Raw genomic sequence first — 25,998 nt, 5'->3', positions numbered from 1 at the left:
GAGAGGAGAGAAAAAGAGGAAAAAGACACACACAACAAAGCGATTGGAAACTTCATAAAGGCCTCTCAAGACGGTGAAAAAAAAAAAAACATATTCGGAGTTGGCTCGAAAAAAGGGAAACAAATTAAAGTTCCCGATGAAGCGATGACGAGGAGGAAAAAAAAAAAGACTGAAAAAAAGGTAGAGAAAAATTAAACAATCTCTGGAGTAGGATTTTAAAAGACAATTAGAACGTCTTAAGGGAGCTCATATATACAGTTTTGGATTCCTTTGTGTTGGGATCCTACGGCAATACAGAAGGAAGAAAGGATACCCGTAGGACTGCTTCAATGCCTGCTTCAGTGGGTGAGTTAGGCATCCTACAGGTCAAAACAAAGGAAAGGAAAGAAAGGTTACCCGTAGGACTCCTTTTAATGCAACCTTCGGAAAGACTTAAACATCCTGCTAGTCGAAATGAAGAAAAAAAAGGAAAAGAGAAGGAAAAGAAAGGATATCAATAGGACTCCCTGTACCGTATCCTTAAGTGAGGGAATTAGGCATCCTATATTTTTATCTAAAAGAGGGAGATATATAAAATTACTCTCCCTTTTTTTATCGCTAATCTCCTCTCCCTTCTATAAAATACCTCTCCCAATTCCATCACTCATCTCTTCTCGCATTATAAATTTCCTTTCCCTATTATATCGCTTATCTCCCTATTCTATTTTCATCATTGATCTCCATACTCTATTTTATCAATGATCTCCATACTAAATTTCATCGCTCATTTGCATTTTTTTTAGTATTTGTTTTTATAGGTGCGGTAGGCTTTCTTTAGGGGTCTCTACGACGACCCCAGCCCGTTGGTGCCGCGGGCGAGTTATATTTATAATGGCTGCCGTGGTATATGACTCTTTCTCTATTTCACTGCTCTCGTCTCTCCCTTTTATAAACTACCACCCCAATTTCACCGCCCATATCATCTCCCTTTACAAAATAACCTCATCTTTTCTCCCTTATAAAATTGCCATTCCGTCTCCCTTCATAAACTTCAACTCCCAATTTAACCGCCCATATCATCTCCCTTTACAAAATATCCCTCCCAATATTAACCCTCATCTTTTCTCCCTTTTAAAATTGCCATTCCCGTCTCCCTTTATAAACTGACACTCGCTACTCTCACTCATCTCTGACACTCCATACCTATTTCATGGCTAACCTCCTCCCCTTCAGCGGTGGCGGCGGCCAGGCTCTTTTCGTCCCCTCGATGGCTGACTGACTGGCAGGCTTTTGTGTCACCTCATTTGTGCATCAATTAAAAAAGCGCTGACCTCGTGTGAGCGCTGAATGGCGGCTAATGGGTGACACGCAATGATGGGGGTCAGGTGGCGGTGGTGGTGGTGGTGGTGGTGAGGGTGGTGGTGATGGTGGTGGTGGTAATACATGTTCAGATGGAAACACAATTGTATTATGTAGCAGAGAGAGACAGAGAGAGAGAGAGAGAGAGAGAGAGAGAGAGAGAGAGAGAGAGAGAGAGAGAGAGAGAGAGAGAGAGAGACATAATGTCATACAAACACATATACACACACACACACACACACACACACACACACACACACACACACACACACACACACACACACATACACACTGACAAATAGAGAAACATAATGAGGATGAAAATTAAAGGGATTATAACACACACACACACACACACACACACACACACACACACACACACACAGGTCGAGGCCACACGTATCTACAATAATATGGTAGGTAATTGCAAACAAGTCCAAATCAATACGAGTCTGCCTGTACCTTTTGCTGCCTCTCTCTCTCTCTCTCTCTCTCTCTCTCTCTCTCTCTCTCTCTCTCCTCCTCTTTTCCATCGTCTCAATTTTCTTCCTCTTTCTGAAGTTCTTTTTCGTGTACTTGTCCCACTCTCATCTCCTGTCTGCCTCCCTTTCTCCCTCTCCTCCTCCTCCTCCTGCCCCTCCTGTTCCTCCTCTCTCCCTTCCCTCCATCTGGACAGAGCGGCAGCGAGGCGTGAGTCAAGGTTTTGTGGTAAGGTTCAGACAGAAAATGTGATCCGGTTTAGAGAGTGATCGGTGACGGTTGAATCCCGGCGGCCACGGAGCGGAGACGAGGAGAGGAACTTGTGGGAGACTGGCTGGGAAGGATGAGGCAGGGGAGGCTGGCTGGCTGATGGACTGACTGGCTGACTTGCTAACTGATTGGCTGATTGACTGACTGATTGACTGAATGGTTTATTGGTTGCCTGACTGACTGACTCGCTGACTAGGTGGCTGGGTGAGTGAATGGTTGGCTGGGTGAATGACTGATTGACTGACTCACTGACCTTCTCTCTCTGTTTCTATGTCTCTGTGTCTCTGTCTGTTTGTATCTCTCTCTGGGAAGACTGACTGACTGACTGACTGAATAAATGACCGATTGATGGCTAACTAACTCTCTCTCTCTCTCTCTCTCTCTCTCTCTCTCTCTCTCTGCATGCTGTTATAATATTAATGCATGATACATGGAACACTCAGACTCTGACACTCTCTCTCTCTCTCTCTCTCTCTCTCTCTCTCTCTCTCTTTGTTAGCTATTTTAATATTGTCAACATTAAGCAGAAAATATTACCATGAACTGAATATTAAGTTAGTGGAGATATTATGACGAGAGAGAGAGAGAGAGAGAGAGAGAGAGAGAGAGAGAGAGAGAGAGAGAGAGAGAGAGAGAGAGAGAGCGCACCCCTCACATTTACACGGGTCACAGCTTGGGGAGCAAAACACTGGAACAGCAATATCAGCTTACTAATATATTTATACAGGGAGAGAGCGAGCGAGCGAGCGAGAGAGAGAGAGAGAGAGAGAGAGAGAGAGAGAGAGAGAGAGAGAGAGAGAGAGAGAGAGAGAGAGAGAGAGAGAGAGAGAGAGAGAGAAAGCTGCATGCTCTCAAACTTTCAAGCCAAATCATTAATAATACAAGCGAGGCGAGGCGGGAGGGAGCGAGCGACCGGAGGCAGGGTCCGTACAAAGGCTCCCAATATACCTCCTTTGTAGCGCGAACTGAACGTCTATTTATATCTCTCTCAGGAGGGTCACAACGCAAAAAATATACACTGGATGATCTTGTAAATGAACGAGAGATGATTGCTGAATATCTAAAGTTCAATACAGTCTTCGGATTGAACGACTATTTATTTACTCTCTCTCAGGTGGACCATAACACAAATAGTACACTTAATCTTACAAACAGACATATTGAAAAAAAGATTATATAAATTCATGGACAGTGATGTTAGATGGAGTTGAGTTCACAGGAGCTACCTTGCATAGACCTACGGCCTCTTGTAGACTCCTTACGTTCTTATGTTCTAATCTAATCTTCTGAAAACGTTAAACACTAATACCAGACAAAGAGGCAGACGTTAGGAAAGGCCTTTGTTCAGAGTTGCATAATAATAGCTGATGATGATAATGATATCGAAGAAGATGAAGTTACTGAAAATTCCTACCAAGTTAACACAATTTTATGGTAACCTCAGAATATCAGACATAGATGAAGACGTTAGGAGAGGCCCTTGACAAATAGTTAAATGTCTAATGATGATAATAGTAATAATAAAGATGTAGAAGCCATTAGAGGTTCTTACGAAGTTGAACATAATTGTCTCAGAACCTCAGAATATATCAGGCAAAGGTGAGGACGTTAGCAAAGGCCAGTGTTGTGTAGTCAAATAGGTGTTGCTCCTGCTGCTGATGATAATAATGACAATAATAATAATAATAATAATAATAATAATAATAATAATAATAATAATAATAATAACAATAATAATAATAATAATAATAATAATAATAAAAATGTAGTAGTTATTTACAGTTCCTCTCCAGTTCACACACTTTTCCGAGCACCTTCGCGGGCCCGGGGGTGCGCGGGTACGTACATATATTAGGGTCTGGACAGGTGAATAGCGCTCTTTAATTACTTCGATATTAAGCAAGGTGGAAAATGGGAAATTGGTGAGGTCTCTTGGCAGCCACGCTAACTGATAACTGATTGGACGGCGAGATAGCGGCAAGGAGGAGGAGGAGGAGGAGGAGGAGGAGGAGGAGGCGCTGGGAACATGATTGCGCACTGCTGAAGATGTGAACGCGAGAGAAATTTACCACGAAAGTTACGGGGAATTTAGCAAAAGGAAAGGAAAATAATAATAAGGTTTTGAAAAGACATTGTGACATGCATAAACAGACAGAACACAAGAGTTATTATTTTTTTTTCAATTTTTTCATCTTATATTTATGTTCAGGAAAACTTTATCACAAGTAAATGAATTAATAAAGTTGTGAAAACTTACATACATAGCTACATATGCACATACCGTATTAATAAAGAGAGAACAAAGGAATTAAAAGGAATCTTATACAATGTTTAGCAGAAGAAAATAAAAAAAAAGTTATTAAAGCATAGTTAAGTAGACAAACATACATACATAACCCCCAAAACTTAGTACCTTTATTTTTTTTTAATCATTTTTTAGCATTTATTTTTGTTACAGATAATTAGGCACACAAAAAAATCTTAATAATATACATATACATACATACATACAAATATACATACATACATACAGACAGACACACAGCACAAAAAAAAAAAAGTTTATGAGACACACACACACACACACACACACACACACACACACACACACACACACACACACGCAATTACTCTTTCAGGGGGGTTTCCATCCATCTTTCCTCCGAGGTCTTATTTTCCTCCAGATTTTTCCTCCCTTCCCTTCCCTCCTCCTCCTCCCTTCACCTTTCCTCCCACATCTTCTCTCCAAGCCTCCCATAATTCCCTCCTTATCTCCACTCCTCCATTGCGCGGTCCACAATGCTTTCCTCCTTCTCCTCATATATCTCCATCTTGGCAAAATTTCCTCCCCTCTTCTTTTACGTATTATCATCTATTTTCCTCCCATTTACCTCCTTTCCTCATTATACCTCCATTTCTTCCTCCCTTTCCTCCTCCTCCTCCTCCTCCTCCTTATCCTCCTTTTTACATAAGTCTTTCATTCACTTACGTTTTCTTGCCTAAAAAATCTCTACCTTCTTTTTTCTCTCCATTCTTTCCTCCATTTCCTCCTCCTTTTCTCTCCTACCTTCCCTCCAACCATCCATGTTTTTAATCTTACCTCCACAATCTTCTTAATGTTTTCTCCTTCTCTCCACACTTTCCTCCTTTTTTTCCTTCCTTTCCTCCAGTATCTCCTCCATTTGTTTCCTTTTTCCTCCTTCCTTCCCTCCACCCATCCATGTTTTTTTTTTTTACCTCCAATGCCTTCCTAATGTTTCCTCCTTCTCTCCACACTTTCCTCCTTCTTTTCCTTCCTTTCCTCCAGTATCTCCTCCATATGTTTCCTCTTCCCTCCACCTTCCCCTAAACTTAAAATACTTCTCTCCATACCTCCAAAACCTCCTCCAAATTTTATTTTTTTCTCTCTCCACTTTTTCCTCTTCCACTTTTCATTTTTCCTCCTTTCCTCCATAAGATTTCTCCATTTTTCCTCCTTCCCTCCACTAGATTTCTCCACCTCTTCCTTTCTCTCCATTTTTCCCTCTCATACTTAATTTTTCCTCCTTTCCTCTTGAAGATTTCTCCTCCTCCTTCTCCTTTTCCTCCACTGTCTTCTTCCTCCTCCTCCTCCTCCTTCTCCTCCTAGTCACTCACATACTCCACTTCCCTCCACTCTTTCCTCCTTCCTCCTTTCCTCATCAACCTCCTCCACCTCTCCCTTAAGTCCTCCTCCACATTAGTCTCCCTCTCTTCCCATCCTTCAACTTTCCTCCTCCTCCTCCTCCTCTTCCTTCTCTTCTTCCTCTTACTGCACGCACGATGACACTCCCTTCTCTCTCTCTCTCTCTCTCTCTCTCTCTCTCTCTCTCTCTCTCTCTCTCTAGCGCGCGCGCGCGGGTCTTGGAGGTGGTGAGTGCTGAGGAACAAGGCTTTTCGCTTAATGAAGAGGTGTTTTCTCTTTTTTTGTTCTCTCTCTCTCTCTCTCTCTCTCTCTCTTCTTTGTATTGCTTGCTTTCCTACTTTTTCATCTATAATGTTATGTTCTGATTTTTTTTTGTTTCTTTTTCTATTGTTTTTCTTTTCTTTCTTTTTCACCTTCACCTTCTGTGTTTTTTCTCTTTTCTCTCTTATCTTTCTTTTTGGTCTACATGTGTCAAGATTTGTTAATTCTCTCTCTCTCTCTCTCTCTCTCTCTCTCTCTCTCTCTCTCTCTCTCTCTCTCTCTCTCTCTCTCTCTCTTCCTTCGTTTCGGCCCCGTTTTTCATCAGTGGCGTAGCGTAACATTCCTCCCTCCCTCCCTCCTCCTCCTCCTCCTCCCCACCAGTTAATGAGCGAAACTCCTCAAGTGTGGGGGAAGGGTCTTTAATTTTCACCATCTTCCCCTAGGTCGCTACAGAGGAGGAGGAGGAGAAAGAGGCGTGTGAGTGTACCGCCGGCCGAGTCATTTACCTTTCCCTGTTCTGCTCCGTCCCGCCCAGCCCAGCCACGCCCTGTCTGAGCCTATCTAAACCTCGCCTGGCATACGCCCTTCCCTCCCTTCACCTCACCCAGTAATGCTTTGTGATCTGTCCTCATCTCTCATTGCCTGGTGATGTGATGGCTCTCTCTGGTCTGTCCTATAATTCCCCTCTCCCGTTCCTTTATTGTACCGCCCCCACCTCTCCTATATTCCCGCTCCCCAAATACGAGAAAGATATAAAGGACGAAGCGCTAATAGTAAGTAAAGTTAAGGTAAAGTTAAGGGGTATATGCTACAGATACGCGTGGCCCCGGTGCTCATCTCTGTCACATGGTTTCTCGGGCTCGTGGCGGGAGATAACCCAACATTCAGAGACATGAGCAGGGTTACAATAGCTTACCTTATCTAGCTTTCCCCGGGCACCTCGACAGACTGAAAATACTACTACTACTACTACTACTACTACTTCGACCACTACTACCACCACTACTACTACTTATACGACCCTAACTAATGCTGTCGCCGCTACTCCCAAATTAGATTCAGCATAATTAACGAGAACCAGGACACGGAGACAGCCCGCCAACAGTCTCAAGATTATGTAAAGACAAGGATGAACGAACGACTTGGAAGATTACGACTCTCTAAGAACTGTCGGTGAAGTCTTCCTAACAAATACCGGCTTGATAGATAGATATAGATAGATAGATAGATGAGATAGATAGATACATATAGAGAGCGAGAGCGAGAGAGAGAGAACAAGACTCCAACTTTCCATCTCAGCGCCGCTTTTGAGGAGAACTTAAAGAGAGAATGAAGCCTTGGCTCTCAGGGGTGGATGACGCAAGCTCCTCCTCCTCCTCCTCCTCCTCTAAACATCTGGAGCACTGCAATGTCACTAGAGTTCTGATATGTGTCCAAGACCAACTGCAATGTAAGATTAGATTCGTGAGATGCACCCGAACTCACTCACTACAAGGTCATATCGAGTTCAAAACAGACATCTTACCTTATCCCTTGCAATGGCAGTTAAGATTCCCACATTCAAGATCATATTCCTTACATGTACCCAATCTCACCCACTGCAAGGTTAGATCAAGTTGAGTACATGTATGGCACTTCAAACACTGCAGTATCTTTAAAAATTCGAAATGTACCAAAAAACAGAATAGACATCTTACCTAATCCCTTGCAATAGCAGTTAAGATTCCCACATTCAAGATCATATTCCTTACATGTACCCAATCTCACCCACTGCAAGGTTAGATCAAGTTGAGTACATGTATGGCACTTCAAACACTGCAGTATCTTAAAAAAATCGATATGTAACAAAAAAATAGTCAAGCTAAAAAGAAGACAGACAATATTTTATGTATATCAGAAGTTCCCCAAACGCCATCTAGTGAAGAGGTTTGCGATAAAAACGAAAACACGGTGTGATGTATCTGTTTAATCTTTCTTCAGTATCTCATGGTTTCTTCCTCTTTATCTATTTCTTGACATTATTTTTTTCTGGTTTCTTTCATACAATTTAGAGAAGAGATAAGGACTGAGAGATTAAGCGACGTCAATACATGGAATGGATTCAGATTGGGACCGAGATGAAGAAGGGGAGAGAAGAGAAGAGGGAAAAATATATATAAATTCGAAGATAAAAAAAGAATGGAAGGAATGAGAGGAAGGGCGAAATATCTGATAAGAGAAGGTATAGGGAGGATAAATGGATAAATAAGGATGAAATAATAGGGGGAGAAAATATAAAATAGGTGAGGAAAATAGAAGGGGGAAAAAACAAGAGAGAGAAGGATATATCAGGAAAATGAGGAGAGAGAGAGAGAGAGAGAGAGAGAGAGAGAGAGAGAGAGAGAGAGAGAGAGAGAGAGAGAGAGAGAGAGAGAGAGAGAGAGAGAGAGAGAGAGAGAGAGAGAGAGAGAGAGAGAGAGAGAGAGCGAATGCGCCCGGTACGGGGAGGGGGGAGTGGGGGGAGCATATGGCTGGGGAGCGCACCCTTAACCTCATGATCGCCCCCCCCCCGCCCCTCCCCTCCCCCTTCATCCCCCTTACTTTCTCTTTCCCTCCAGTCTCACCCTTCTCCCTTCCATTACTCCTCCTCCTCTTCTTCTTCTTCTTCTTCTTCTACTTCTTCTTCTCCTCCTCTTCCTCCTCCTCCTCCTCCTTCTCTACATCCATAACTTCATTCCTTTTCTCAAAACTTCGTTGGCATTTGCACAAACACAAGGATGGATTCTCTCTCTCTCTCTCTCTCTCTCTCTCTGTTGGTTATCCTCTTTAGTGTTCCATGTCACAGCTCTCTCTCTCTCTCTCTCTCTCTCTACTGGGATCTCCCTGGCATACTTTTATTAAGAGAATCAGATCCTCTTGTGGCGATATTAAACTTGCTAGGATGAATACAGGTTTAGGTCTCTTCTTCTCTCTCTCTCTAATAAAAGGAATCTTCTGGTTGAGCATTGCAAAGACAGACAAACATGAGAGAGAGAGAGAGAGAGAGAGAGAGAGAGAGAGAGAGAGAGAGAGAGAGAGAGAGAGAGAGAGAGAGAGAGAGAGAGAGAGAGAGAGAGAGAGAGGCAACACTGAAGGCATTCCTGTGACTCATATAATAACAAAAACAACAACAACAATAATAATAATAATAATAAAAATAATAATAATAAATAATTAATAAAAATAACAATAACAGAGAGAGAGAGCGAGAGAATCAATAGCCTGAAGGATATGACGCTACAAAAAACAAAGGAAATGGCCTCAAATAAATAAAGAGAAGGAGGAGGAGGAGGAGCAAGAGGAGGAGGAGGAGGAGGAGGAGAAATACTAGGATGACAATGAAGAAGAAATCACTATCAATACCTCCTCCTCCTCCTCCTCCTCTTTCTGTTGTCCTTCTCATTCTCTTTCCTCTCCTCCTCCTCCTCCTCCTCCACTGCCTCTCCTCATCCTCCAACTATCATTCCTTCTCCAACGCCTCCTTCTCTTCTTCCTACGTCTTCTCATCCTCCTCCTCCTCCTCCTCCTCCTCCTCCTCCTCCTCCTCATCCTTAACCAACTCCAACACACAACCAAAATAGAATAAAAATATAAAAGAAAAGAAAAGAAAAAGAAAAGAGAAGAAAAAGGCGAAAAGAGGAAGAGAGGAAAAGGACGCGAACCGACAAACGAAAGAAAAAGAAACTGAACAACAAAAGGAAGTGGCAGAGAAAAAGAAAGGAAGGAGGAGGAGGAGGAGGAAGAAGAGGAGGAGGAGGAGGAGGAGGAGGAGGAGGAAGAGAGAGAGAGAGAGAGAGAGAGAGAGAGAGAGAGAGAGAGAGAGAGAGAGAGAGAGAGTGAGAGAGAGAGAGAGGAGAGAGAGAGAGAGAGAGAGAGAGAGAGAGAGAGAGAGAGAGAGAGAGAGAGAGAGAGAGAGAGAGAGAGAGAGAGAGAGAGAGAGAGAGAGAGAGAGAGAGAGAGAGATAGATAGAGAGAGAGAGAGAGAGAGAGAGAGAGAGAGAGAGAGAGAGAGAGAGAGAGAGAGAGAGAGAGAGAGAGAGAGAGAGAGAGAGAGAGAGAGAGAGAGAGAGAGAGAGAAAGAAGAGAAAAAAGAAGGGAAGGGAAGAGAAAGGAAGTAAAGGGTAGAGAAAGAAAGGAAAGGGAAGAGAAATGAAGAAAAAGAAGAGAAAAAGAGAAGAGAGAGAGAGAGAGAGAGAGAGAGAGAGAGAGAGAGAGAGAGAGAGAGAGAGAGAGAGAGAGAGAGAGAGAGAGAGAGAGAGAGAGAGAGAGAGAGAGAGAGAGAGAGAGAGAGAGAGGAAAACCCGCCCTGGAGATGAAGTGACGTTGAAAATATGCGAGGCGAGGTATCGACTGGGCGCGAGGTGACATTCACTTCATCAATGCAGGTATCTCATCGTGAGGGGTGAGAGGGGGGGGGGGGGGTGAGAGGGGGGCGGGCCGCAGCTTGAAAGGCCTCTAGATGACTGTGTCAATCACCAAGGAAAAGCGACGAGGAGTGAACTGGTGGTGGAGGTGGTGGAGGTGGTGGAGGTGTTGGTGGAGGTGGAGGAAATGATGGAGTGGTGATGGCTGTGGTGGTGGTGGTGGGGGTAATGAAGGGGGGTGAGGGTGGTGGTGGTGGTGAGGTGACGGGAGGGTGGTGGTGGTGAGGTGACGGGAGGGTGGTGGTGGTGGTGGTGATTGTGGTGGTGTTGGTTATGACGGAAATAATGGAATGGTGGTGATTGTGGTGGTGGTTGTGGTGGTGATGGTGATGGTGGTGGTGGTACTGGTGTTGTGGTGGTACTGGTGTTGTGGTGGTGGTGGTGATGGTGGTGGTGGTGGTGGTGGTGGTGGTACTGGTGTTGTGGTGGTACTGGTGTTGTGGTGGTACTGGTGTTGTGGTGGTACTGGTGTTGGGAAAAAATAACTCCATCTTTTATATGAACCCCCAATACAAAAAACATGTACCTTTGACCTCAAAAAATAAAAGCCCCCCCTAAAAAAAAAAAAAATTTAATGAAAACGAGAAACAAAACATGACACAACAAAAAAAGAGAAAGGAAAATAAATAGAAAACCAACTGTCAAAAAGATATACACACAAAAAAGAGAAACAGAGGGACGGGGAAAGACAAGGAAGAAAAAACAAGACATATATGCAGGAATAGAAAGAGGGGAGAGGCAGAGAACGGAAGAAAGAAAGAGAGAAAAGAAGAGAAAGAGCAGAAGAGAAGATTGGAATGTAAATGGATAAAAATGTGAAGAAGAAGAAACAAAATAAAACAATGGAGAAAGAGAAAGGTCAGAGGAGAAGAATGGACGAAAGAAAAGAAGAGGAAGAAGAAGAGGGAGAGAAAGAAGATAGATAGATAGATAAATATAAACCGAGAGAAAAAGAATAAAAATGGGAAGAAGAAAAAACATATAGAAAAAAAAAAGATAAAAGAGAAGGTCAGAGTAGAAGAATGGAACGGAGAGAAGCAGGATAGGATGGAAAGGAGAGAAAGAGGATAGATAAACAGATAGACAGAGAGAAATAGATAGAGAAAGAGCAAGAGAATAAAGAGAAAGAGAGACAGAGATAGGACCAGGGCGAGGGCACAGAATATTGGATGAAAAATAACAGAGTGGAGAGAGAACGAAAAATGAACTTAAATAATGGAAGTGGAGGAGGAGGAGAGGGAGAGGGAAGAGAGAAGAGGGGAGGAGGAGGAGGAGGAGGAGGAGGAAGAAGAAGAGGGGAGGAAGTGAGGAAATAACGAGTCTACAAATTACTTAAGAGAGCCAGAAGGGAGAGTAGACCCCAAGACTACCTCACACAACAAAAAGGAAAAAGACTTAAACGATGATGAAAGAGAAAGAGAGGGTGTGAAGAGAGGAGGAAGAGGAGGAGGAAGTGTGAGAAAGTTAGGAAAGTAATATATGACGTAGTTGATGTAGTGACCCGAAGACTACCTCGCACAACAAAAAGGAAAAAGACTTAAACGATGATGAAAGAGAAAGAGAGACTGTAAAGAGAGGAGGAAGAGGAGGAGGTGAGAAAGTTAGGAAAGTAATACATGAATAAATGACTTAAGAAAGCAAGTAAGGAGAGTCAAAAACCGTAATGGAAAGGAAAATACTATAAAGAATAATGGGAAAGAATGGGAGTAAAAAAAAACAAGAGAGAAAAGAGAAAGTTAGGAAAGTAATAAATGAAAAAAATAACTGAGAAAGCTTGTAGGGAGAGCAGAGACCAGATCACTGCCTCACATAATGGAAAGGAAAATACCGTAAGGAATGGGGGAAAAGAATGAGGGTCAAGGAACGAGAAAGAGAAAAGAGAGAAAGTTAGGAAAGTAATAAATGAAAAAAATAACTGAGAAAGCTTGTAGGGAGAGCAGAGACCAGATCACTGCCTCACATAATGGAAAGGAAAATACCGTAAGGAATGGGGGAAAAGAATGAGGGTCAAGGAACGAGAAAGAGAAAAGAGAGAAAGTTAGGAAAGTAATAAATGAAAAAAATAACTGAGAAAGCTTGTAGGGAGAGCAGAGACCAGATCACTGCCTCACATAATGGAAAGTAAAATACTGTAAGGAATGGGGGAAAAGAGTGAGGGTCAAGGAACGAGAAAGAGAAAAGAGAGAAAGTTAGGAAAGTAATAAATGAAAAAATAACTGAGAAAGCTTGTAGGGAGAGTAGATACCAGACCACTGCCTCACATAATGGAAAGGAAAATACTGTAAGGAATGGGGGAAAAGAGTGAGGGTCAAGGAACGAGAAAGAGAAAAGAGAGAAAGTTAGGAAAGTAATAAATGAAAAAAAGAACTGAGAAAGCTTGTAGGGAGAGTAGATACCCGACCACTGCCTCACATAATGGAAAGGAAAATACTGTAAAGACTAATGGGAAAGAATGAGTCTAGGAAAGAGAGAAAGAGAGAGAAGGGAGAAAGTTGGCAAGGTGATAAGCGAAAAAATTACTCGGCGGTAGCTTAGAGACTGCAGAAGAGGAGACAAAACGCACAAAAGTTAAGTAACAAAACAGAGCGAAAAATTAAGACAGCCATCTCTAAATTCCTAAAAGTTCACCGCAATGTCGCTTTCGCTGTTATGTTTTACCGCAGTTTTGTAGCTCTCGTCTGCTCTTTTGAAGTTACTAAGTGCATGGCTTCACAACTCCTGCTCACTCGCTGCTCGAAACTTGCTACTCAGGGCGTCCAACTTTCCCATGCAAGAGTTAACGGGTATTTATTTTTTCATCCCTGTCACTGTCCTCTATCCTCTTCACCTGTGTTCCCTCCTTCTTACTTCAATACTTATTAATAGGGGAGTATCAATAAACATCTGTAATTTACCTAACCTAACCTAACACAAACTTAATCTAACCTAACCTAACACAAACTTAATCTAACCTAACCTAACAACCTAACCAATCTCTTTAGCAGGGCAAGATAAGGGTAAACTTCACCATCGTTTATGCTGTGCGATAAATAGTAAAAGATGAACAGGGAAGAGAGAACGAGGAGGTAGTTAGGAGGATTTGAGGGCAGTGTGAGAAATAGCAAAGGATGAACAGGGAAGAGAGAACGAGGAGGTAGTTAGGAGGATTTGAGGGCAGGCGAGAAATAGCAAAGGATGAAGAACAGGAAAAAGAGAACGAGGAGGTGCTTAGGAGGATTTGAGGGCAGTGCGAGAAATAGTAAAAGATGAACAGGGAAGAGAAAACGAGGAGGCAGTTAGGAGGAATTGACGGTAGAGCGAGAAATGGTAAAGGATCAAGAACGGGAAAAAGAGAAAGACGTTAGATAGAAGGAATTGAGGAGAGTAACAGAGAAATAGGAAATACATTGTGCTATCTGGAGTAAAGGTTAAAGAAGACGGCACACAAATCCAACATTACAGAACAGAACAACTTGATATAACAACAATGAGAAAACAAAAAGCTAGGCACTCGTAAAAGCAATAAAACGTCCCCATGAACTCTAACAACACATCAGCACGAACATGTAACATAACAGTGACGGCAAACGGAGGCAAGACTGACCGACCGACTGACTGACTTATGGAGCGCGCCAATAAATTATTCTCTTTCAGCGTCGAATTCCTATCTCTCATTTTTACGTGCACAAGAAATACGTTATAACACAAAACAACACACGATTCAGAGGCAAAATAGCGATACCATTCAGATACACTCCAACACATAACTATAAAACGGAACTCAATATTGATCCCCTGCAGATTCTAATTCGTTTTTATCACATGGTAAGGGAGGATCAATCTTTAGGAGCACAAGAGACACGAGGTACGTTATAAGAGAACAAAACAAAGCAATACAGAGGCAAACACCGATACCATTCACACACTTCCACGCATAACTACGAAATGGGTCTATAAATCATTCTCCTGCAGATTCTATTAGCTTTCATCACTCGCTAAGGGACGATTAATCTTTAGGAGCTTCACTTAAAAAAAAAATAATGCCCTTGAAAAACAAAATAATGATAGTTAGCGGGGAAAGTAAAATGCTGCACTCGCCCTCCTCGAAAACCTTAGCTGGAAAAAGTTGGTCCATTGTTGCGGCGAATAGTTTTTGGAACGTCCGCGCCAAGTACACAAGCGAAGAGAAGAGTCTGGTGAGAGAGAGAGAGAGATAGATAGATAGATAGATAGATAGATAGATAGATAGAGAGAGAGAGAGAGAGAGAGAGAGAGAGAGAGAGAGAGAGAGAGAGAGAGAGAGAGAGAGAGAGAGAGAGAGAGAGAGAGAGAGAGAGATATGGATGAAAATAGCCATATATACTTAGACAACGTGGCATAATGTTACCGTAGATTTCTTTACCAAACAACCAGATTCCATAAGACGAGCAATGAGAGAGAGAGAGAGAGAGAGAGAGAGAGAGAGAGAGAGAGAGAGAGAGAGAGAGAGAGAGAGAGAGAGAGAGAGAGAGAGAGAGAGAGAGAGAGAGAGAGAGAGAGAGAGAGGGGGGGGGGGGTGACAGCGTGCAGGGAGTTGGCGGAGGCGCTGACACTGCCCCGGGTCCTGCAGACAGCGGCGGCGGGATGGCACTGTCTGGTTCGAACTCGAGGGGTTTGTGGGCGGCTCTGTGCCTCGCCTGTACCTCCCTTCCCTTACTTACCCTTATCTATTTTCCCTTTCCTTCCTTTTCCCTTGCCTTTGTTTCCCTTTCCTTACTTCAGCGGCTGGCTTTATCTCCCTTTCATTTATTACTCCTTTTTATTTTATTTCTCCTTCGTTTACAAGCCTTCTATTATCCTCGCTTCGTTCCTTTCTCTTCGTGTCATTCTCTTCTATTCTTCTCCTTTATTTCCCATCCCATTGTTTCCTTTTCTTTCTAATATTTTAATAATTTTTGCTTCCTCCCTTCCTCCCCTCTTCATTTCCCTCCCCATCCCTTACAATCTCAACGTTCCTCGCCTCCTTTTCAGCTTCCCTTCCTATATTTCCTCACCTGTCCTTTCCCTCCCATTCCTAAACTGCCTCTGTACTTGTCTCGCATCCTTCCTACCTTTCCATCTCATCCTATCCCTTCCATTCTCTTCCTTTCCATTCTCTTCCTTTCTCCCTTCGGCGATGGGCAAGCAGTCCAAGAAGACATACTGATTCGATATGACGATGTGCGCGCTGGTGCTAAATAGATAAAGCTGATTTCAACTTTATTGCTCTCTCTCTCTTATTGCTTCCTATACTTCCCCACTTTTATGACTTTTCTTTCTTCTTGTTTCTTTCTCTTTCCTTCCTTTCTCTTTCTTTATGTCCCTTCCCTGACCAACACGAGGCTCACTTTTATTTCCTATTCTAAGTCTTCGGTTTCCGCAGCCTCGATTCCAACCCTTCCTTCTAAAGAGATTCATCAATTAAGTTAGGTTAGGTTAGGTTAGTCAAAGATGCCAGACTGTTCAACCTCTTATATTATCCGATATTCAACCCTAAACTGTCTGCTTCACCTCAATAACTAGATCCATTTATAGTTATCGTCACAATCGTTAATTACTGATGTTTTCTTGCAATAGTTATGGGTCAGAAACCGAAAAATACATTGTGATAAGGTTGGTATTCTCAGCTGCCTCCGTCTTTCACGTCAACAATTTCCAAAGGCAAAAAAGGAGATTAATCAGGTTTTCATGAGTGTGGTTTTAGGTTCACGGTACAAAAGAAGGGTCAAACTGTCACCAGGGTCATTAAACTACCCCTGGAAATGCCCAAAACTCCTACGAAACCCTTGTCAAATGTGTGCGATATGGCCCGGAGTACAATCATCTGGCAGCGGTGCTCGTCGTCAGATCCCCGCAAGACGCCTCAATTCCGCCCACCCGTTGACTTCCAGGAAGGTCTCGTCGGCACTAAAGTCTGGTTGGATACCTTTAATACCGTCCGGGCCAGGTAGGATTGATTGGGGACGGCCACAAACGATCGCTAGGATGATTACTGTTCTTTTGAGACGATCCTAATATGGCTTGAAGTTCTCTTATTATTATTATTATTATTATTATTATTATTATTATTATTATTATATGTAGGTAAAGCCGGCAGGGTACAAATAGGATAAGTTACAAAGTCTGGAACTCCGACACATCTTAGATATTTATTTTCTCTTCGCCTGTTTTTCGGCTTCTTTCGTACTTTGCTTCTTTCCGTTTACGCTTTCTTTTCTCCTCCTTTCCTTCTCTGTTTTCTTCCTATTTTTACTTTCTCCTTTTTTCCAAACTCCTCTTTTCTCCTCTCTTTCTATTCTGCATTCCTTCCCTTCCCCATTTCTCCTTACCCTCCTTCCCTTCCTTTTCTCCCTTATGTAACGTGTAATCTTTTCTCTCCTCTTCCCTTCCCTTTCTCCTACCTTCTATTTCTCTTCTTTTTCTATTTTGCGTTCCTTCCATTCCGTCTTCCTTTCCTTCCCTCCTTCCCTTCCTATCCTCCTTTCCTTCCTAACCTTCCCTCCTTCCCTCCTACCTTTCGTATCCTCCTTATCTCCTTCCCCCTTTCCCTTTCTTCCCTCCTTCCCTTGCTCGCTCGCCGCCGCTTCATTCTGGCAAACCGTAATTTAAAGTCGGGGCCAAAAGAGCCACAAATTCATGGTCATGAGAATTAATATATCATGCATGAATTATTGAAGACGTAAGTTATCGAAGGTAAGCCGTGTACGGAATGCCCTATGTGTGTGTGTGTGTGTGTGTGTGTGTAAACGTGTTAAGGTCTTATATACACACGGGTGCAAGTATCGCCGATAAATCAAGACACATTAGTTATACTCTGTTTGCCAAAACCAAGGAAGATAACCTCCAATAACCTAAATTAACATTACCAGGAAAGCGTTGAATGGGAGTTATCGCTAATTTGTACGCAGTGTCCCAGCTTAGCACGCATACCAGATAAGAAATATTCCTACACAAAATGAGCTGAGATTAAAATGAAGAAATGTCAAAGTAAGAATGTCTGGTATTTGCTTTTCGATGATATTTTATTTCTACGCTTCAGACACAATATTTTCCAGGCCACGTCATTTTCTCTCTCTGGGCGTGAGTACGAATAGGAGCGTCTAAATGGCTAACACACCATCGACAAGCCAGTATCAGCTGATCTGGCATCGAGCTCGAATATGTTAGCAGCGGAGTCGTGGAGACGGGCGGCAGGCGGGCTTGGGGAGGCGGCGGCGTCACGCTGTTAAAGAGAGAGATATAGAAGCCCCACACAGCCCCAGCCAGCGTCCGTACCTGTGTGTGTGTGTGTGTGTGTGTGTGTGTGTTAGGGTGACACTATTATGTCAGCCAGATATTAGTTGACCTAAAAACGTGAAATTCAAACAGAATCCCTAAAACAAACAAAATAGCTTGAAGGTCTTCATAAACAACTGGTTATAAAACATCAAAAATACGAAAAATATACATCATAAAATCTCAATGAAATTAACAATAAAGATAAAAATAAGGACAAAGTAACCAAAAACTACAACGAATATAAGAAAGAAAAAACACGAAACAGAACCGAATCCATCACAAGAACTTCCTTAATAACATCACATCAAGAAAACACAAAATAGCGGATCTTTCTGGACATCCGCTGGGTACTGTTAGAGGGGATATGAGGGATGGCCCAACACTGACACTTGTTTCCATGGCTGTTCCTTCAATGGGGAGATAAAAATGTCAGTAAGAGGATGATAGTAACTTTGAAGGTGTAATTATTCTCTTCAATTCTAGATTTGTTGGGATCTACTAAATTAATAGTCTGATCTTTGCGCTTCTGCTAAGGGTCATTGGCACTGGGTAAAAAGTCAGGAGGCTAAGCCAAATGCACTCAACCTGAGCAACCAGTGTTTTGCCTTCCTCTGGGTGTTAGTTCCCAATCTGTTCCAAATCTAGTGTTTGCACTCTTAATGAGTACTGTCATACTTTCTGCCAAAGATGAGTATGTCGTAACTGCTCAGACAATGTGTGGAAGCGGTATTTTCAGTGAAAGAGTATTTGTTTCAGTCCCCAGAAGAAAACATGATTATTGTAGAAGGTACCAAGTGGTGAGGGTGCTATGTAGACATTTATGTATTGCAGGTAGAACTTGCACTCATATCACTTTTCCATAAAAACTCTGATTTCAAGCAGGTTTTAGAAGGTGCATAAACAAGGGTTGTGGATTAACTTGAGCAGGAGTGTGGGTTCCTTCACTATAATCTTTGTAGCATAATGAATGTAGTGCTGAAGTTAACTCCTTAAATCGTAACATGGTACCAAATAAAACATTAAAACCTTATTAGTGCAGAGGATATATCTTTTAAGGTGTGTTGATTCATGGGTATTTAACATGTGGATGACTCACAGGAGAACCATGAAGTGAGTTACCTAGATAATACAGACCATTTACCTTGCTGAGGATCACTTTGACATAATGTGTGTCAACAATATAAACAGGTGGTACATTCAGTCAATGGGTCAAATGATATGTATGTCTATCTGTATTGAATATATATTGTGTTTATTTATTGTGGTAAAGTTTAGATGGAAGTTGAAAGACTGCTTTGTTTCAATAACCTTTCCAACCCTTGCTCTTTCATTATTATTCTGGAGAGTGATGTATAGCTATTAACCTTTCCATCCGTGGCGACGGAACATCGGCATCACAGTATGGAAAGGGTCAAGAGAAAATGGAAGTGATTAATCCTCTTCTAAACCTCTCAATCCTCCTCTAAATTCCTTTTAATCCTCTTCCATTTCCTCTAAAGAGGTTTAGAAGAGGACTAACGGTGACGTTGTTCACGCTTCGAATGCCAGCGTCGCCGGAATGAAGGGCTTAAGGTGAGTAAAACTTAGCACCAACATGGCCTCTACATTAAGGACTAATTTAGAAATTTGTCAAAGATACTCTTTGATGTGGGTTAACACAGAAGGAAAACAAATGAATATGAAATGGTGCTACCATCACTAGATCCTGACCATCTTTGGTATCCGAGGTATCACAAACTTGATATGTTTTGAGATTGAAGATCTTTGTTCAACTGTCAGTCCTTCTCGGAGTCAGAGTTAAGTGGAGGTACTTCTGAATGGGGCGTTGGAAGGATGTGCCAATAGTGTATTAAAAGTAGTTATGTGAGTTTTGTAGCATCATGGACACCTCCAACGCATTTAGCTTAAGCCGCTTCATCCAGACCACACACACAGCAGGTCAAAGATGCCCTACAGAGAGAAATCAGGGAGCTGTATAGGACCAGAAAAGTTAAATGTCTGGCTGCTATCACTTAATGAAGTCCATAAAGATTTTCCACATGCAAAAGTGCTGATAATTTATATATAAAAATCAAATGCCATTTCACTGAATAGGACCCAAGAGGAATGGCTGCAGGTACTGAGCAAGGCACACAACCTTCATCTTTTCTCACTCTTGATCATGTGCATATAATAATTTGTACCAAGTCTTAGTACCACAAGTTATATGCTAAAACAAGTGTATCAGTGAGAAACAGGTGCTCCCTCACTCACCTCACTTATTATTGTCATCTGTATGCGGCTCATGAGGTACAAAACATCAAGGACGAAGTGAGGGCTCTGGGTGAGGTGGCTGAAGAGACTCCTTCCTTGTAGAAACTGTGGCAGACAATGTGACCTTCCTTCATAGATCAATACTGTGAAGCAAATGATAAAAGATGTGCTAACACAGGAAGAAATGATATAAAAAATGGTGATAAAAATTAAATACATTTAATTTAAGTAATCAAAACTGAACCTGGAACTTGCTTCCATCTCATAACAAGTCAAGAATTTACATTTTTAAAAGGAGTATCCTGTTTGTGATAGTACCAGTGAAAGTTCAACAATGCCAAATGTTTTCTTCGTAAAGATGGAACTCACTTGTTCTGTAAAAGTATATGGAGGCACTGTGGGATGTGCTGGAGCACTTGGGAAGGTGATCTGAGGGCAATAAGTTCAAACACTGAACTTAGGTCACAATGGAGAAGTGCAGCTTCTTCCATCTCCTCAATGTAAGAGATTATTTTTGAGGATCACTGGTGAAGTCTTGGATCTGCAAATAACTACATATGGAACTACGAACAAAATTTTGGCACATATGTAGTAATAATTTGGAAAAGCAAATGAAAATTAGGTTGGCATATAAAACCACACGCTGACATATATATTCAAGTAATCTGGCTTCTCTCCTTACCCATATTGGGTATGTCTTGGAGGATCACCAGAGCAAGCTTGTGTCTTGAATCAATGGAATGTTTGTTTTGAACAAAGAGGGTTAGTGCTCGCTTCACCATATACAGGGCAGAAAACTGGACCCATCAGCTCAGTCTGGTTTAGGAATTCGAGTTGCCTTCCTCTCGGCACACATCCACCACTAAAATCTTGAGGCAGAAATACCTTGTCAGACATACTTCAAACACATATACAACAGAACCTTGCCTGGCCCTCCTTGCCTTTAATGCTCCTTAATGGAGAATCTTCAAGAAATGTCTGTCACTTTGCCATCATTACAGTCTCACTCAACACATCGTATTTTTCTTACATCTTGACTAAATTACATCAAATAATTCCTCAATTCCTGCACACACCCTTGTTACTTTATTACTGCTTTTGTGTTTCTGATTTAACCTCTCGCGCACAATGGATGCATTTCACATCAACAAGGGTAAAAAGAAGTCCCAGTACAACTGATTGACACCTAAATGCTATAAAAGTTTTAAAAATTGATTAAAATTAAGCCGTTGAAAGTCTTTGTCAAATTTGGAAGTGTCATTTGATAGGATAAGTTTCTAATGGTAACATTATGACAACCTTTCAAGAAGCGTGGGATGAGGAGGAAAGATGAGGAGGAGAGGAGGGAGGAATTAGGTCACACACCCACACACACAACAAAAAAAAAAAAAAATAAATAAATAAATAACAATTGGGGGAAAGTTTTCTTGGTAACCTCGGAACTAATAGAGGCGTATGAGGATTTTGAGGATACCATGAGAATCCTCACTAAATTCTGCTTCAAAACATGTATTGGCTAAAAAGTTGGCCTGCAAAATTTTGAAGACTAACTCAGCTAGCTAGAAGAGTTGGTACTTAGGATTTATTGTCTATGAGACTTGAAGCATGAGGATTGTATTGTTTATTTTCTCTCCTATTTTTATTTGCTATATGTTCTAGTAATAAGTCTCTTATGAAGCCATTGATACCAAATTATTAGGTAAGGCCTGTATCATGAGAATAAAATATGTCTAGGAATGTAGAAATGCATCGCGCCTGGCAAAAAAAGGTAAGGTCGGGCCTGAGAAATACAAACATGGAATTTTCTGAAAAATAAAGTTATACACTTATCACTTTTGACCTATGTATTTGTCCCCAGATCACTCGACTCGCGTGCTAAAACCACTACAGTTCTGCCACCGCGATCATGGCTGGCTCTGCAGAGTGATTAGGTTCCCTCAGTCGAGCTGGTTCAGCAGTCTTCCTTTAGTTTCTTTCGTTGTGTGCATGCTGAGCATGGTCTTGACACCTCCACCTCTATGATGTTCGTGAATCTAGATGAACTAATATCTTGTTCACAGGAGTGTTCAGAAGAGTGGGAAGCAGAAGTTGGATTTTTTGGGAATCATTGGAATTCAGCCAACTTTTATTCAATGAGATTCATTCCAGAATGAAACACTAAAAATTGTTTTCGAAGTTTAAAGCCAAGCAATTTTGGCTCTTGTAGGCGATAAATTTCCTGGTCAAGATTATAAATATATTTTCAGTCTCCATCGTTGATAAAATGAGGCTATAACTTTTTCTTCCACCAATTTTCCTGTACATCGCACCAGTAAAAGTTGAATTTTTGGGGAATCATAGATTTCAGCCAAACAGTCTGTCCTAATCATAATCTGATTTCATGTTGAGTTATATTTGATGATTTTCTACAACTTTTATTCAATGAGATTCATTCCAGAATGAAAAACTACAAAAATTTACAAAAAATATTTTCTAAGTTTCCACTACAACTCTTGGCTCTTTGTAGGCAGTAAATTTCTATGGGTCAAAGATTGCATTATACTTTTTCAGACCTCCATCTCCGGATAAAATGAGCAACTTTTCTTTCCAATTAATTTCTATGCGTCAGCACCAATAAAAGTTGGAATTTTGGGGAATCATGGAATTCCAGCCAAATGCGACAACCTAGAAAGAAATGGATTTCACAGCAGGGTGTGCCAGAAAATTTTTTGTAAAACATCTTTTATGACTTTCTCAGTTTCGAAGTGTATTTTCAGCCGACTTTAAACGTTATGGGGGATATCCCAAGAAAACTCTGGCGGTTTAATGAGAATAATTACCTTTGTCTTCCTGATTTAAGATTGTATAAATCAATAAAGAATAAAACAAACATTAAATTTTCGAACAAATAAAGTTTACACTTATCACCTTGGCCCTTACTCTACTTCCACCACAATAACAGCCCCACAGACTCATCTGCTCCCATCCTATCTTTCTCCTCTCTGTACATGACTCACTACCACCAGCTGGCACCCAGCAAACACCTCTTCCAAATAGGGAGCCACTGGATGTCTGGCAACCTACCTAATGTGCCTGAGCAAGAACAGGTTTGATGTACACTAAATAATGACCATTTTTCTGATTCTTCACCATCAATAGTTGCAATTACTTATAGACTAACCTATAAGGTAAATGGTCAATTTCAGAGTCCAGGACAAGTAATTCATTAACAGTGAGGGAAGACATTCAGGGAACTCATCCTGACAACATATGAAAAACTCCTATTGGCTCACAGAGGCTTGGAACTCAATTTTTTTGTTCAGAAAAGGAGGCAGTTAAAGGGCAAAACAAAATAAAAATATAAGACTGCAAACCATTGCTCCAACTCCCTTAGGTCAATTAGGTTGAAAAGTTGTTGATATTCTCTTGAAACCAATAAGTCACATGAAGGAGAAATACAGAGAAAAGAGGGCTGTTCTAGAGTTCACTACTGAAGGGATGAAAGAATGAAGATACTGGCTAACTCTTGCATCAGAATTTGGATAGCACAGGGACAAATTAGAGTAGAAAGTTAGGTGAGAAGCTGTGGAAGAAATAAAGTTGAGGGTTAGCAAACTCACAACAGTAGTGTAGTTAGAAGGCGCTATCGCATAAGTTATCGAATACTTATCGCTGATAACAAAATCGGTTATCAGCCATCCGCCACCTATTTAAATATATATCGCATCTTAGTTACTTTGTAACCAAACTAGTGATAATCGCAACTTTTTTCCGCCTCAGGGGAAAAAAAAAAAAAAAAAAATGTTGTCTCCTCCCTATTGCGCATGCGCGGCCAGGCGCCAGTGGTTGTACGAAAAATTCGGGGTATGAAATATCTTCGGTGAAGAGATTTCATTTTTCAGATCATCAACATTAAAACATTAGGTTAGTTTTTATGTTAGACTCAAAAATCAATATATCAAAGAGAAAAATCATTTAACTTTGCTCAAAAAATGATTATTCACTGCCTCACATTTGATATTCCATATTCATTTGTGAGCATGCCATAGGTTGAAGAACCGGTAGTTGTGTTATTTGGTGTCCATCGTCCAAAGCTGGCGCTGTTTACAAACCACTGAATCTCTCAGGAACTACGCATGTTCAGACCACAAAGCTTTTGTAAGCGTAGCCTGTGCAGTCTCACAAAGCTTTTAGCACATTGAGTTTGTGGATGATGTATTGAATCAGACATAAGACCATCCTCGCTGTTTCTAGAATCTACGCACTCTGTACATATAAATACAACTCGCATAGAGGTCGCTCTAGAAACAGCGATGGATGGTAATGGTACTGTATGTCTGATTCAGCCTTCCAACAACTCTTAATTATGTTAAAAGCTTGTGAGACTGTACAGGTCTACATTTGCTGGTCTGATATGTAGTTCACGAGAGAACAGTGTTTGTAAACAAAGCTTAGTTTTGACAATGGGACGCCAAATAATACAACATCGGTTCAGGCGTTTCTAGTATTACCGTCCATAGGTACGTGTCAACGTGAAGTTTTCAGGTTTTGTAATACAAGTTTTCTAAAATACAGATAATGAAAATTTGAATTCATCTATGTTTTTTATTTAAAATATCAATTTAGTATCAAGCCTCTAGGATTTATTGCAGTTAGTGTTGGAATTTGGATTTATATCGGTATCGTTAACGTACATCTGTGTCTCCAGTTAACGAATACTGTTATCACCGATAAGGCTTTCCAGTAACAGTTATCGATTATTGGGAATAAGGTTTTCTGTTATCGCGTTCAGCTATGAACAGTAGTTAGCAAGAAATTATCAACAAAATAGAGGGAAGCAATATGTATGAAATTTAAGATGTATAGTACAGTAAGAGAGAGCTGATAAGACACAGAGCTTCGACTCTATCTAAACAGAGCTGTGGGTGGAACTCCACCAACATGGGATGCATACTCCACACAGTGGTGGGGGAGACACTCTGGAAGGGAACATAATTGGTGGAGACAAACAGAAATTAGCCAAACTAAAAACATTAATTTAGCAATTGATGAGATATAAAGTTTATTTACCCTAGATTTTGAATTAAGGAAAGGAAGTGAATGTTTAATATAGATGAAGGGACTTGGTATATTTTGTCCAACCATTCCAAACAAATTAGGAGAACTTTGTAAGTGAAATGTTTGGGCATTCTATTCAACACATGTAGGGCCAGCTGCTGCATACTCACTATGTGCTCAGGACACTTGACTCTGGAACCAGAGACTCCACAGTAGTGTTGTTAATCTTCTCCGTCACCTCTTGAACCTCTGGAGAGCAGGAGTCTCCAGAGACCACCTCCATTTTCCTCAGACATTCTGAAACTCCTGCACTGAGTTGTTGTAGTTGTTCAGAGGACACCACCTGTCGTTAGTCAAATAGGCAAGATAAGACAAGTGTACAGTATGTGGCCTCACATGCTTTCATTATAATTCTCACTCCCCTCATTTTAGTTACTATCATGTTTAGATAGTAAAATATTTATTGATGTCTGTCTCATTTTATCAAGGTTACTTGAGGAGGTAGATACTCATTTGAATGTTATTCAATTTATTCTCACCTCAGTATTGTTTACCCCCCTCTCTCTCAAAATAATTGCACATAATACATGAAAATGAATTCACCAAATTTTTTTCACAAGTATTGTTGTGCAAGGATGGAATAAGTTCCCACCTTCAGTGGCAAAACTATCAATTAAGTTATGCAATTTGATCCCCTCTTCCTCCACCTTGGTATTGCAGAGGTGCAACACCTTGGCAGTTTGATTTGCTTAGGATTAAGGACAGACCACTGTGTCTGCATGACAGGGTCTGAGTGGTCTAAACATCTATGCAAATCTCTCTCTCTCTCTCTCTCATGCACTGGATTTTATTGCTTCCTTTTGTTTTGTTTTCTTTTAGTACTTCCTTTGTATATGTAAGCATGATTCATCTATCGTAAAAATAATAATAAAAACCCATTGGCTAAAAGCTATTTCAACTTCCTCTCTTCCTTAAAAC

The 25,998-nt window shown here is 41.2% G+C and overlaps 1 pseudogene; it reads right to left on the bottom strand.

Annotated features, from left to right (window-relative positions):
• Positions 1 to 7,357: 7,357 nt before the first annotated feature.
• Positions 7,358 to 25,303, bottom strand: LOC126991868 (BRISC and BRCA1-A complex member 1-like; annotated as a pseudogene).
• Between the last annotated feature and the right edge of the window lie 695 nt (positions 25,304 to 25,998).

Source organism: Eriocheir sinensis, unplaced genomic scaffold, assembly GCF_024679095.1.
Source record: "Eriocheir sinensis breed Jianghai 21 unplaced genomic scaffold, ASM2467909v1 Scaffold352, whole genome shotgun sequence".
Classification (NCBI taxonomy): Eukaryota; Metazoa; Arthropoda; class Malacostraca; order Decapoda; family Varunidae; genus Eriocheir; species Eriocheir sinensis.
Note: the sequence above shows the minus strand (reverse complement) of the source record. Positions and strands in the feature narration are given on the sequence as shown.